Source organism: Bos grunniens, chromosome 16 (genome assembly GCF_055505025.1).
Source record: "Bos grunniens cultivar Pamir isolate PY7600 chromosome 16, Bosgru_T2T1.0, whole genome shotgun sequence".
NCBI lineage: Eukaryota > Metazoa > Chordata > Mammalia > Artiodactyla > Bovidae > Bos > Bos grunniens.
In genome coordinates, this window is record NC_141180.1 from 67,012,376 (window position 1) to 67,025,937 (window position 13,562).

Here is a 13,562-nt window from a genome sequence, read left to right on the forward strand (position 1 = left end):
TTAGAACTGGACATGGAACAACAGACTGGTTCCAAATTGGGAAAGGAGCATGTCAAGGCTGTATATTGTCACCCTGCTTATTTAACTTATATGCAGAGTACATCATGAGAAACGCTGGGCTGTATGAAGCACAAGCTGGAATCAAGATTGCCAGGAGAAATATCAATAACCTCAGATACACAGATGACACCACCTTTATGGCAGAAAGTGAAGAGGAACTAAAGAGCCTTTTGATGAAAGTGAAAGAGGAGAGTGAAAAAGATGGCTTAAAACTCAACATTCAAAAAACTAAGATATGGCATCCGGTCTCATCACTTCATGGCAAATATATGGGGAACAAGTGGAAACAGTGACAGACTTTATATTCTTGGGCTCAAAAATCACTGCCAATTGTAAGTACAGCCATGAAATTTAAAGACACTTACTTGCTCCTTGAAAGAAAAGCTATGAAAAACTTAGGTAGCATACTAAAAAGCAGAGACATTACTTTGCCAACAAATATCTGTTTAGTCAAAGCTATGGTTTTTCCAGTAGTCATGTATGGATGTGAGAGGCTGGGCGGTGAACAATTTATGTTTTTGAACTTTGGTGTTGGAAAAGACTCTTGAGAGTCCCTTGTACGACAAGGAGATCAAACCAGTCAACCCTAAAGGAGATCAATGCTGAATATTCATTGAATGGACTGCTGCTGAAGCTGAAGCTTCAATACTTTGGCCACATAATGTGAAGAGCTGACTCATTTGAAAAGACCCTTATGCTGGGGAAGATTGAAGGAAGGAGGAGAAGGGGATGAGAGAATATGAGATGGTTTGATGGCATCACCAACTCGATGGACATGAGTTTGAGAGAGCTCCAGGAGTTGATTATGGACATGAAATTCTGGTGCTGCAGTCCATGGGGTTAAAAAGAGTAAACACGACTCAGCAACTGAACTGAACTTAAGACTTAGAAAGATAAGTCTCAATGTGAAACGAACAGTAAACACAAGTAAGATTTTAAAGAAATTTTATCCACTTTTATATTAAATGCAGTGAATTAAATACAGGTACACATTTGAATACTCCTCAGCCAAATAAAAGAATGAAATAACACCATTTTCAGCAGCATGGATGGACCTAGAGATTACCATACTAAGTGAAGTATGTCAGATGAAGACAAATATCATATATTACTTTTATGTAGAATCAAAAATATGATACAAATAAACCTATTTACAAAACGGAAACAGATTCACAAAGAGAAAACAAATTTATAGTTACCAAAGTGGAAAGAGATTGGGGGAGGGATAAAATAGGGGTTTGAGATTAGCAGATACAAATTCTTTTATGCATAATAACAAAATACAAGTTCCTATTGTAGAGCACAAGGGACTATATTCAAATGCTTAATAAATCATAATAGAATAGAATATGAAAATAAAACATATGAAAACACAAAACATTATTATGTGTATATAACTGAATCACTTTGCTCTATACCAGAAAGTAACACAATTTTTAAAATCAAATACAGTTCAATTTCTTTTAATAATCTATAATCATTAAGGTAAAAATAATAAACTCAAGAGGTATGTGGTCCTAAAAAATAAAAAGAATTTATTCTGGCACAAGTATCATCAAAGAAATATCATCAAAGATAATTAAAACCTGTTAACTGTCAGCATCAAAACAGACACACAAAGACTGAATCCATTCCTGATCTACTAAGGGAGAGATACAGTGGCCAAGGATAGTCTCTCTGAGATGGTAAGTCTGCTCATCTCACCTAAGGTATTTGTGAACTACTGAATTTAGAAATTGGTGGACATACAGAAGTGTAAATGGACTGATACCATCTATAGAAAAGTGACTACTCCTATGAGACCATCATTGATTAAGTGGCAGACAGAGGTGTGCTTTTGGAGTGAGTCTGTCTGTCCTCAATTGGTTGGCTTTTAGAAGCGAGAGAATGACATTAATCACTTGCAAAACTGAGTTCACTAAGGTGACTTTATCAATTGAACAAGTTTATAGCTTGATCTGGTGATTAATAGTTGTATTACCACACAACGAGTCCTTTGAATATCTTTGAATCTTTTTTGTACTTATTAATCAACAACATAGCAATGAACATCAAGGTTTATCCCAATCTTTACTACTGTAATTCAATTACTACTGTAATTCACTGAAAATAAGCTTTCATCTGAGGAGATGGAGTGTCCTGTTTTGCATATTGATCAGCATGGCTTCATCCTAAATCACCTATTGGAGACATAACCATGTTACAGCATTTGTGACTCTGGATAACAGAAATCAAATAATACCAAACCAAATTAGAATTACAAAATGGCTATATAATAAACTTACAAAATGGATAAAAACACTTTGAAACAAAGGTCCAAGTTTTCCCAGTTATAAACAATGAAACAAGTCCTATCACTTCCTGATTCTACTCGCTATATAGATGGATATTTCACTTACAGTATCAATCTAGGTGTGGCATGCACTCTTTACAATAGCAGAGATTCCTCCAAGGTTAACCAAAATAAAGTCCAAGCCTATTTCAGTTCAGTTCAGTCGCTCAGTCATGTCCGACTCTTTGCGACCCCATGAATCGCAGCATGCCAGGCCTCCCTGTCTATCACCAACTCCCGAAGTTCACTCAAACTCATGTCCATCTAGTCATTGATGCCATCCAGCCATCTCATCCTCTGCTGTCCCCTTCTCCTCCTGCCCCCAATCCCTCCCAGCATCAGAGTCTTTTCCAATGAGTCAACTCTTCTCATGAGGTGGCCAAAGTACTGGAGTTTCAGCTTTAGCATCAGTCCTTCCAATGAACACCCAGGACTAATCTCCTTTAGGATGGACTGGTTGGATCTCCTTGCAGTCCAAGGGACTCTCAAGAGTCTTCTCCAATACCACAGTTCAAGAGCATCAATTCTTCGGTGCTCAGCTTTCTTCACAGTCCAACTCTCACATCCATACATGACCACTGGAAAAACCATAGCCTTGACTAGATGGACCTTTGTTGTCAAAGTAATGTCTCTACTTTTGAATATGCTATCTAGGTTGGTCATAACTTTCCTTCCAAGGAGTAAGCGTCTTTTAATTTCATGGTTGCAATCACCATTTGCGGTGATTTTGGAGCCCCCCAAAATAAAGTCTGATACTGTTTCCACTGTTTCCCCATCTATTTCCCATGAAGTGTGGGACCAGATGCCATGATCTTAGTTTTCTGAATGTTGAACTTTATGCCAACCCTATTTAGTTTTCTCTAATTTAGGAGATAAAGAATATGCGAGCATTTTCCTTTTCTTTTTCTTCCAGTGCTTAATCTATACCACATCAGCCTGAAGGAATACACTGGTTGATAACCACCTCAAGTTGTTTAGTTTGGGTGAATTTGACCCTGTTGGACTCTAAGAAAAGAGCTTTGGTTAGTTGTCCCTTTGGAATAATCTCATGGAACAATTAATTAGGGCTAAGTCGAAGAGCCTGGTCTCCACAAAGGGAAAATATATAAAAATGTACAAAAGATCAATAAACCTTGGAGGAGCTGTAGATGTATGTCATAGTTAATGTTGTTTTATTTAATTTTAAAAATATTTTCTTCATTTATGTATTATATATAAAAGCATTATTTTTGATAAAGTTAGCGCACCATATCTTGATGAAACATTTTCAAATTAGCTATACTCATAAACTTGGGAGTACTGAATTACTGGGTTATATTGGGATCTCCACCCAGTAATTGCAGCCTTGTTGTTCAGTTGCTCAATTGTGTCCAACTCTGCAACCCCAAGGACTGCAGCACACCAGGTTTCCCTGTCCTTGACTGTCTCTTGGAGTTTGCTCAGACTCATGTCCACTGAGTCAATAATGCTATCTAATCATCTTATCTGCTGCCGCACTTTTCTTCTACCTAAACTTACACACACAAAAATGGTAAGTACTAAAGAGAATATGTAGAATAAGTCAGAGTACATAACCTTAAATTAGTGGAGAAAAAAATGTATGAATAAACAAGAGTGTATAAAAGATAGTTAACCACATTAGCTAATCTCCTAAGTTTTGGGAAGATTTCAATTTTGTGTAGTCATCTGTTTATTCTGAGGCTCTTAGGATAGCAATAAATTGCTATGGACCCTCTGCCTCTGTAGTTTCTCTAGAAAATCTCCATTTAAGAGAAATGCTCCAATTTTATTAAAATGCCTTTCATTATCCAGAGGATTGTAAATGATAAGACATGACTGAAGCAACATGACCAAAGTGACTGAGCAGGTAAGGACTCTATTTGGAGCAGCCAGTTTAGCATAACATAATAAAATAATTTTAAACTATTTTTATAATACTGTAGAGTAATTTCTATAATTTTACTATGGAGATCACTTTTTCTAGCAACCATTAGGGAATTCACATATGTTAGTTATATTTAAAATTATTAAGCAATCAATCTTTGCTTTTATAGTGATTGGAATAGATGAATTATTCATAAAGATGACATATGTATACAAATGTATTTTATATATTTATTTCTATAATATAGATACCATATACATTATATATTTTTCTTTTACATTTTGTTTTAGTAATTTTTCAATTTAGTATCATTCCCTAGAGAGTCATAGCCCAGTTATTTTAATAATTTGGATTTTTTTTTAAAGAAATTGAATATTTTAAAGAAAATATGTGCTACTTATTAAATATAATTCCTAACACTTTAAAATTATTATTTTTTTCTAATATGAAGTCCACCTATAATATTATGTTAACATTTAATATAAAGAGTTTTCTAAACAATTCAGAACAAAACAAGAACTCAATTTTGTTCAAGTGAATGAGCAAAAGCAAATTCAAAGCAAGCAGTTTATGGGAAAGACTGAAAGCAGGAGGAGAAGAGGATGACCGAGGGCGAGATAGTTGGATGGCATCACTGACTTGACACACTTGAGTTTGAGCAAGCTCTGGCAGGTGGTGAAGGACAGGGAAGCCTGGCATTCTGTAGTCCATGGGGTCACAAAGAATTGGCCACGACAGAGGAAAAACAATGGAAAACAAATTTAAAGACTTTATGAAGACTAACACTGGAAACTAAGAATACTCTAGGTTTTATTATCTTATATAAATCCCTATGTATAATGTCTTTAAAAGCTCAAAGAAAAATAATCTATTTGGTTACAAATTTGAGGATTAAGAAAGTAAATTCAGCAATCAGAATCAATCAAATTTTGATTGAGAGGTATGCTGGTCAGGCATAGTCTTTTCAAACAGAACAAACTGTAAATCTTTTAAACTATGGTGTCCAAAATGATAGCCACTAACAAATGTGGATGTGATAATTCAAATAAAAATCAGAATTAAATACAATTTAAAATGGCTATGCTACCCAAAGCAATCTACAGATTCAATGCAGTCCCTGTCAAATTACCAATAGTATTTTTCACAGAACTAGAACAACAACAAAAAATTTAATAGTCATATGAAAACACACAAGACCTGAAATAGCCAAAGCAATCCTGAGAAAGAAAAAAAATGGGCAGGAAAGAATCAGTCTCTGTGACTTTAGTCTATACTACAAAACTAAAGTAATCAAAAGAGTATGGTACTGGCACAAGAATAGAAATATAAATCAATGGAACAGGATCAGACCCAGAGATAAACCCACACACCTAAGAACAATTAATTAATCTTCAGTAAGTGGTGCTTGGAAAACTGGACAGTTTCATATAAAAGAATGAAATTAGAACATTCTCTAACATCATACACAAATATAAACTCAAAATGGATTAAACTTAAAGGCAAGGCCAGATACTATAAAACTTTGAGAGGAAAACATAGGCAGAACACTGTTTGACATAAATTGCAGCAATATCTTTTATGATCCACCTCTTAAAGTAATGAAAATTTTTTTTAAAAATGGGGCCTAATTAAAATTAAAAGCTTTTGCACAGCAAAGCTGTGCAAGGAGACTATAAACAAAATGAAAAGCCAACCCACAGAATGGGAGAAAATATTTGCAAATGAAGTGACTAATGAAGGATTAATCTCAAAAATATACAAGAAGCTCATGCTGCTCTATGTCAAAAAAAAAAAACAAACAATCCAATAAAAAATGGGCAGAAGACTCAAACAGACAGTTCTTCAAATAATACCAATAGACAAGTAACAAGAACATGAAAAATTTTCAGCATCACTGTTAGTAGAGCAATACAAATCAAAACTACAGTGAGATATCACTTCATACATGTCAGAATGGCCATCATTAAAAAGTCTACAAAGAAAAAATGCTGGAGAGGGTGTGGGGAAAAAGGAATTCTGTTATTCTGCTGATAGGAATGTGAATTGGTACAACTGATGTGGAGAACACTAGGAAGGTTCCTTAAAAAAAAAAAAAAAGAAAGAAACTAAAAATAGAATTAACATATCATCCAGGAATCCCACTCTGGGCATATATATGGAGAAAGCCATAATTCAAAAAGTTAAAGGCACCTCAATGTTAATGCAGACTTTTCTCAATAGCCAAGACCTGAAATCATTTAAATGCCCATCAACAGTTCAGTTGAGTTCAGTTGCTCAGTCGTGTCTGACTCTTTGCGACCCCATGAATCACAGCACGCCAGGCCTCCCTGTCCATTACCAACTCCCGGAGTTCACTCAGACTCACGGCCATAGAGTCAGTGATGCCATCCAGCCATCTCATCCTCTGTCGTCCTCTTCTCCTCCTGCCCCCAATCCCTCCCAGCATCAGAATCATGAGACAATTCTTCGCACGAGGTGGCCAAAGTACTGGAGTTTAAGCCTTAGCATTATTCCTTCCAAAGAAATCCCAGGGCTGATCTCCTTCAGAATGGACTGGTTGGATCTCCTTGCAGTCCAAGGACTCACAAGAGTCTTCTCCAACAACACAGTTCAAAAGCATCAATTCTTTAGCGTTCAGCTTTCTTCACAGTCCAGCTCTCACATCCATACATGACCACTGGAAAAACAATAGCCTTGACTAGACCAACCTTCGTTGGCAAAGTAATATCTCTGCTTTTGAATATGCTATCTAGGTTGGTCATAACTTTCCTTCCAAGGAGTAAGCGTCTTTTAATTTCATGGCTGCAATCACCATCTGCAGTGATTTTGGAGCTCAGAAAAATAAAGTCTGACACTGTTTCCACTGTTTCCCCATCTATTTACCATGAAGTGGTGGGACCAGATGCCATGATCTTTGTTTTCTGAATGTTGAGCTTTAAGCCAACTTTTTCACTCTCCTTTTTCACTTTCATCAAAAGGAATTTTAATTCCTCTTCAATTTCTTCCATAAGGGTGGTGTCATCTGCATATCTGAGGTTATTGATATTTCTCCTGGAAATCTTGATTCTAGCTTGTGTTTCTTCCAGCCCAGCATTTCTCATGATGTACTCTGCATATAAGTTAAATATGCAGGGTGACAATATACAGCCTTGACGTACTCTTTTTCCTATTTGGAACCAGTCTGTTGTTCCATGTTCAGTTCTAACTGTTGCTTCCTGACCTGCATACAGATTTCTCAAGAGGCAGGTCAGGTGGTCTGGTATTCCCATCTCTTTCAGAATTTTCCACAGTTTATTGTGAGGTACACAGTCAAAGGCTTTGGCATAGTCAATAAAGCAGAAATAGATGTTTTCTGGAACTCTCTTGCTTTTTCTATGATCCAGCAAATGTTGGCAAATTGATCTCTGGTTCCTCTGCCTTTTCTAAAACCAGCTTGGACATCTGGAAGTTCACAGTTCACGTATTGCTGAAGCCTGATTTGGAGAATTTTGAGCATTACTTCACTAGAGTGTGAGATGAGTGCAATTTTGCAGTATTTTGAGTATTCTTTGGCATTGTCTTTCTTTGAGATTTGAATGAAAACTGACCTTTTCCAGTCCTGCGGCCACTGCTTAGTTTCCTAAATTTGCTGGCATATTGACTGCAGCACTTGCACAGCATCATTCAGGATTTTAAATAGCCCAACTGGAAGTCCATCACCTCCACTAGCTTTGTTCGTAGTGATGCTTTCTAAGGCCCACTTCGCTTCACATTCCAGGATGTTTGGCTCTAGGTGAGTGATCACACCATCATGATTATCTGGGTCATGAAGATCTTTTTTTGTACTGTTCTTCTTTGTATTCTTACCACCTCTTCTTAATTTCTTCTGCTTATGTCAGGTCCATACCATTTCTGTCCTTTATTGAGCCCATCTTTGCATGAAATGTTTTTCTTGGTATCTCTAATTCTCCTGAAGAGATCTCTAGTCTTTCCCATTCTGTTGTTTTCCTCTATTTCTTTGCATTGATTGCTGAGTAAGGCTTTCTTATCTCTTCTTGCTATTCTTTGGAACTCCTCATTCAGATGCTTATCTCTTTCCTTTCCTCTTTTGTTTTCGCTTGTATACCCACATCAAAATGAGATGGGAAGAAAGCCCAATGGAAATCAGCCTTGAATATTCATTAGGACAGATGCTGAAGCTAAAGCTCCAATAAATTTGGCCACCTGATCTGAAGAGCTGACTCATTGGAAAAGACCCTGATACGGTGAAAGACTGAAGGCAGGAAGAGAAGGAGGTGATAGAGGATGAGACTGTTGGATGGGACCATCAACACAATGGACATAGGTTTGAGCAAACTCTGTGAGATAGTGAAGGACAGGCAAGTCTGATGTGCTGCAGTTCATAGGGTCACAAAAAGTCAGACATAATTTAGCATCTGAACATCAGCAACAAGTCAAGAACCATAAAGTACTATAAAAATGACTAAACACAAAAATTGTTATGGAAAATATACCTGGATTAGAAAAACCTGAATAAATATTTACAGTGCAGTTCCAAGAAGATGTTTGAGCACCCTTGAAAGACAAGTATGCCTAATCTCATTGAGAAAGTAGGAGGCAGCAATGCAGGCCAAGAGACTAAGGACTAAAGTGCAAATACTGAAAACCATGATATAATCCAGTGACCACACTCAATGTGACACTGTATATACATCATGGCTACAGTGAAGGGTGAGTTTGTAGGAATATTGAAATATGATATTGGAATGGGAATTCAGTTAATATAATGGTGATGAGAAAAATATACTATTATTCACGAGCGTACTACTTTTCATGAGCCGTCCTGCTTGTTACATAAGACTGGCTAAATATGGCATTGATAAGTCAGCTTATCACTAGGAACCAACTTGACAGAATATCTCAATTTCTCCTTCATGGTGTCTTTCAATAAATATATTACTGTAAACTCCTAAGAAAAAAAAAATTAGTTCTTAATTCACACTTAATTTTTAAAATATACGGTAAGCTATTCTAGGAAAAACAGTCTTCTTAATATGAAGTATCAGCAGCGTTGCTTTGTAAATGATGGCTCAGAAATAATATATAACCACATTCATTTTGAGTTTGTTGTTATTGTTCTTAATGTGCATTAATTAAGTCATAATTTGATTTTCTGAAAACTAATCTTTTGATGAAAAATGCCATTAGCAGAGGCTAATGATGAATTCACATATGAAGTGAACCATTGCATAGCTCATTAAAAATAAATAGTATGGAGTTATATGAATTGATGAAGAAAATTAATGAACATAAAGTAAGTTTTAATTCTCAAGTTATAGTTTTTAATTTTTAAGTTCCTCTTTTAAAAATTATGTTATTTAGAGTTTTTTAAGTTTTGAAATATTTGACAAACTTTTCAATTTCTCCATGGTGTACAGACATTTTTGAACAATTTATTTTGACTATTCTTACTGAAAGAGAAATAGTTACTCTTTCGTACTTTCTAACTTTTCCGATTTTTTCAGTGGTGCTTAATACTAATCAGCGAGTCAAAAAATATCTATCAAGCCTCTTCTATGATTTCTACTTGTTCAACTCCTGTTACATTTAACTGTTTCATCTATTTAAATTAAATGCTAGATAAAAGTCAAAGGTTCTATTATCACATAAGAGGTGGAAATCAAATATTTGAAACCAAGTTCAACAGTTTCTACCACTGAGTTTTCACAAACTGCCATTTTGCCCTCAAATTAACAACACATACCAGGTTTAGTGTGCCTGCCGAAAGTTAAGAAAACCCCAAAGACCACTGTGCAATCCTTTTTCAGTGTCTATTGTCTTACATCTTTCAAGCTGCTATAACAAAATACCACTGACTAACCCTTTATGATGCAGTGGTCCCCAACATTTTTGGCACCAGGGACTGGTTTTATGGAAGACAGATTTTCCATGGACCAGGGTGGGGTGGCAGGGAATTGTTTCAGAATGATCAAGTGCATTACATTTATCATGCACTTACTTCTATTGTTATTACATCATCTCTACCTCAGATCATCAAGCATTAGATCCTGGAGCCTGGGGACCAATGCTTTATAGGGTATCTTATTAAAACAAAACAAAACAAAACTTTCCTGGTGACTCAGACAGTAAAGAATCCACCTGCAATGCAGGAGACCTGGGTTCAATCCCTGGGTTGGGAAGATCCCCTAGAGGACAGCATGGCAATCCACTCCAGTATTCTTGCCAGGAGAATCCCCATGGACAGACGAGCATGGTGGGCTACAGTCCATGGGGTTGCAAAAAGTTGGACATGACTGAGTGACTAAGCACAGCACATAAACAATAGAAACCTATTTTTCACACTTCTGAAGCCTAGACAACTGAGCTCAGGGTGCTTGCACGGTCTAGGTAGGGGCTTCCTCTGGGTTGCAGACTTCTTCCTGTGTCCTCACAAGGCAGAAGGCACTAGGGAGCTCTCTGGGGCTTTATCCATGAAGAAACTAATTTTGGTCATGAGGGTGGAGCCCTGTGACCTAATCACTTCCTAAGGCCCCATCTCCTAATACCATCACCTTGAGAGGTAGGATTTCAACATATGAGTCCAGGGAACACAAACATGCAATCCATGGCATGTATATCTTCTCATTGTTTATCTATCAAAGAATGGAAATGAATTACTACAAAGGTTTTGTTTTTAAAAGCTCAAAATTGCAGAAGTATAATTTTTTAATAATTCAGGTTATATATAAACAACTAAAATGATCACATTTGACTCCTAATTCTAATGAAGAAAAGTCACATACTTTGTATTTAGTAGTTGTTATTCTCACTATTTACAAATGTTTAATGCCAACTGAAAAATCATACTTTTTAACATTGCTGTCTTTAAAACACAGAAGTAAAGATGGTTGTAAGTCTTTTCCTTATTGTTTATAAAATCGAGTCCTTTCATTATGAAACATTTCTCTATTGACCACCTAAATTTTTCTTTGCCTCATTATCATATATATTTATTTATTGCTTGTCACTTTCTCTCCTCAACTTCTGCTTCACAAAATGATCACTAAGGCTTAAGCAGGGGTCTTAAATGTCAAGGAAGCAATAATCAATAAGTGAAGGCCAAACTTGTTTGATTGGTCAGTTGTTTAATGAATTACCCAATAAATTTTCTATTCATCAAACATTTATTAAGTTCTTCCTTTGATCCAGATGCTCTTGGAGATTCTTGGGATATATCAATAAACAAAACAAAGGTCTTTACTCCATAGTTTCCACATTCACAGGGAAAGACAATAATAGATGTAATGAATAATTGCAAGTTTAGAAGGTGAAATTATCTACCTGAAGGATGACAGGAGCCGCATAAAAAGTGCCAGAACTGAGCTTTTACTTCTGGCATTTCAACTGATTGATATCCTAGTAAGTGGGAGGCTAGTTTCTGTTTTTTAAAGCAGCTACAAAAGATGATTTTGATGTGAAATCTCCCTTTTTATACTCAACATTTAATAGCCTGGTTACACACTGTTCAGATCATATAAAACATATTCATGTGTCTCATTTGGCCCACAAGGCTAGGTCTAGAAACCTGGCGCCAACTACATTATTTCACATGAAGATTCAACATTATTGGGATTTTTACACTTAAATCTTCTTGTCAAGAACTATCCCATCACTTGGTTCAATTTCTGTGTTTCTTACATCACATCTTCATTCTGGCTGAAAAAACTATTAAGGGTATTTCTGATCATTTCAATGGTTTCTCAGATAAATTGCATAATATTGGTCTGTATTTGCATTAAAAAGCATGCTTCCACACCTTTTTTTTAATATTGAAAGTTATGAGTCTATTTTTTAGTAAGTCTATGAAAATTTTAGAAAGCACCAATCAATCAGATGTTATTTCTATGAATATGAAAACTGCTTTGACTTAAGGAGACGACTAAGTGTTAGTATAAGGTAGACTCTGCCAACATATACATCATGTGAAAACCTAGGTTTATAGTTTATGCCACTTTTGTATTTAGTTATAGCTAAAAAATCCCAAGGATATTGTCTAATAATTTTAAGTGCTGAATAAAAATCCACCAAAAATAAGGATTATGAATTCACTACACACTTGTAAACTCCCTTAATCAATGTTGAATAAGCTCTATTTTTTTCATGGCACAAGGTTATGTGATCTTTATTTTGCTAAAGTTACCTTAGGAAATATACTTTCTTGTGTATAAAGCAATTACTGGAATCATTTATTTTCATCGCCAAATTCCCACTGTGAAGCAATTGTCCATGTAAATAGTTTTCTCTTTACAGATTGCTATATTTCAGCAGAAATCTACGTTATTTTGGAATGGTCCTGCTGAAAACAATTTAGTGAAATTTTTGCTTTTTATTTATGTCCTGAAACTTTACCACAAGATTTGATTCATTGATATGTAACAGACTGATGAGTTTTGATCATGTTTTTTACTTAAAAGCATTTTCCAGCATCAGTTCAATACAAAGGACAAGGAATTGAAACAATTATCATATGTAAATTAAGAGAAAAAATATCCCACCAAAAAGGCTTATGGAGTTATTTAAAATACAGTTGGCTGCCCCTGAAAATTGTTTATTTTGATGTACTCAAAACTGTCAAGTTATTTCAACTTTAAACCACCCCCCCCCCCCCCGCCACACACACTTACACACACAAAGGGAACATCTGATTTGCTGGCAATACTACCCCTTATCAGTGCATGAAGGGTATAAAATATCTTCCAAGATAATTTGTAGACCTTACTGCTCACAACAAATACTTAGCATTTGGGTCATGTATGTCTAGGATTAGGAATATTCTTGATGCTATGTAAACTTTTCTAGGAAGTAGAAAAATTAGGTAAATCATTTTGTAGATGTGAGAACGTAAACATATTGGTCACACCAGCGATAGAATTTTGTGACTGGGTATTCTGAAGAACTCCGGGTTTGTGTTGTTTAAAAAATGGTATGGCTCTGGGGTAAAGAATCCACCTACCACTTCAGGAGATATGGGAGAGGTGGGTTTGACCTAAGGGTAGGAAGTTCCCCTGGAGAAGGAAATAGCAACTTGCTCCAGTATTCTTTCTTGCGAAATCTCATGGACAGAGGAGCCTGGCAGGCTACAGTTCGTGGGGTCGCAAAGAGTCGGACTAAGCACAGCATAGCGCAGTACAGAGATATTTAAGAAGGTCCCACTTCACTGACTAGTGTTTTCTCTCTTACTCATCTCATGGTCTCTAACCCAATGCTTTTCTCAAGTGCATTCTCAGATAAGTATGTGGGTAAAAT

At 36.0% G+C, this 13,562-nt stretch overlaps 1 long non-coding RNA gene across 1 annotated transcript in view; it reads right to left on the bottom strand.

Annotated features, from left to right (window-relative positions):
• Positions 1–1,085: 1,085 nt before the first annotated feature.
• Positions 1,086–13,562, bottom strand: part of LOC147356952 (uncharacterized) — a 785,341-nt gene continuing 772,864 nt past the window's right edge. The window contains exon 6 of the long non-coding RNA XR_015143672.1: positions 1,086–2,240. This is a non-coding gene — a long non-coding RNA (uncharacterized LOC147356952). The remainder of the gene's footprint in view (positions 2,241–13,562) is intronic.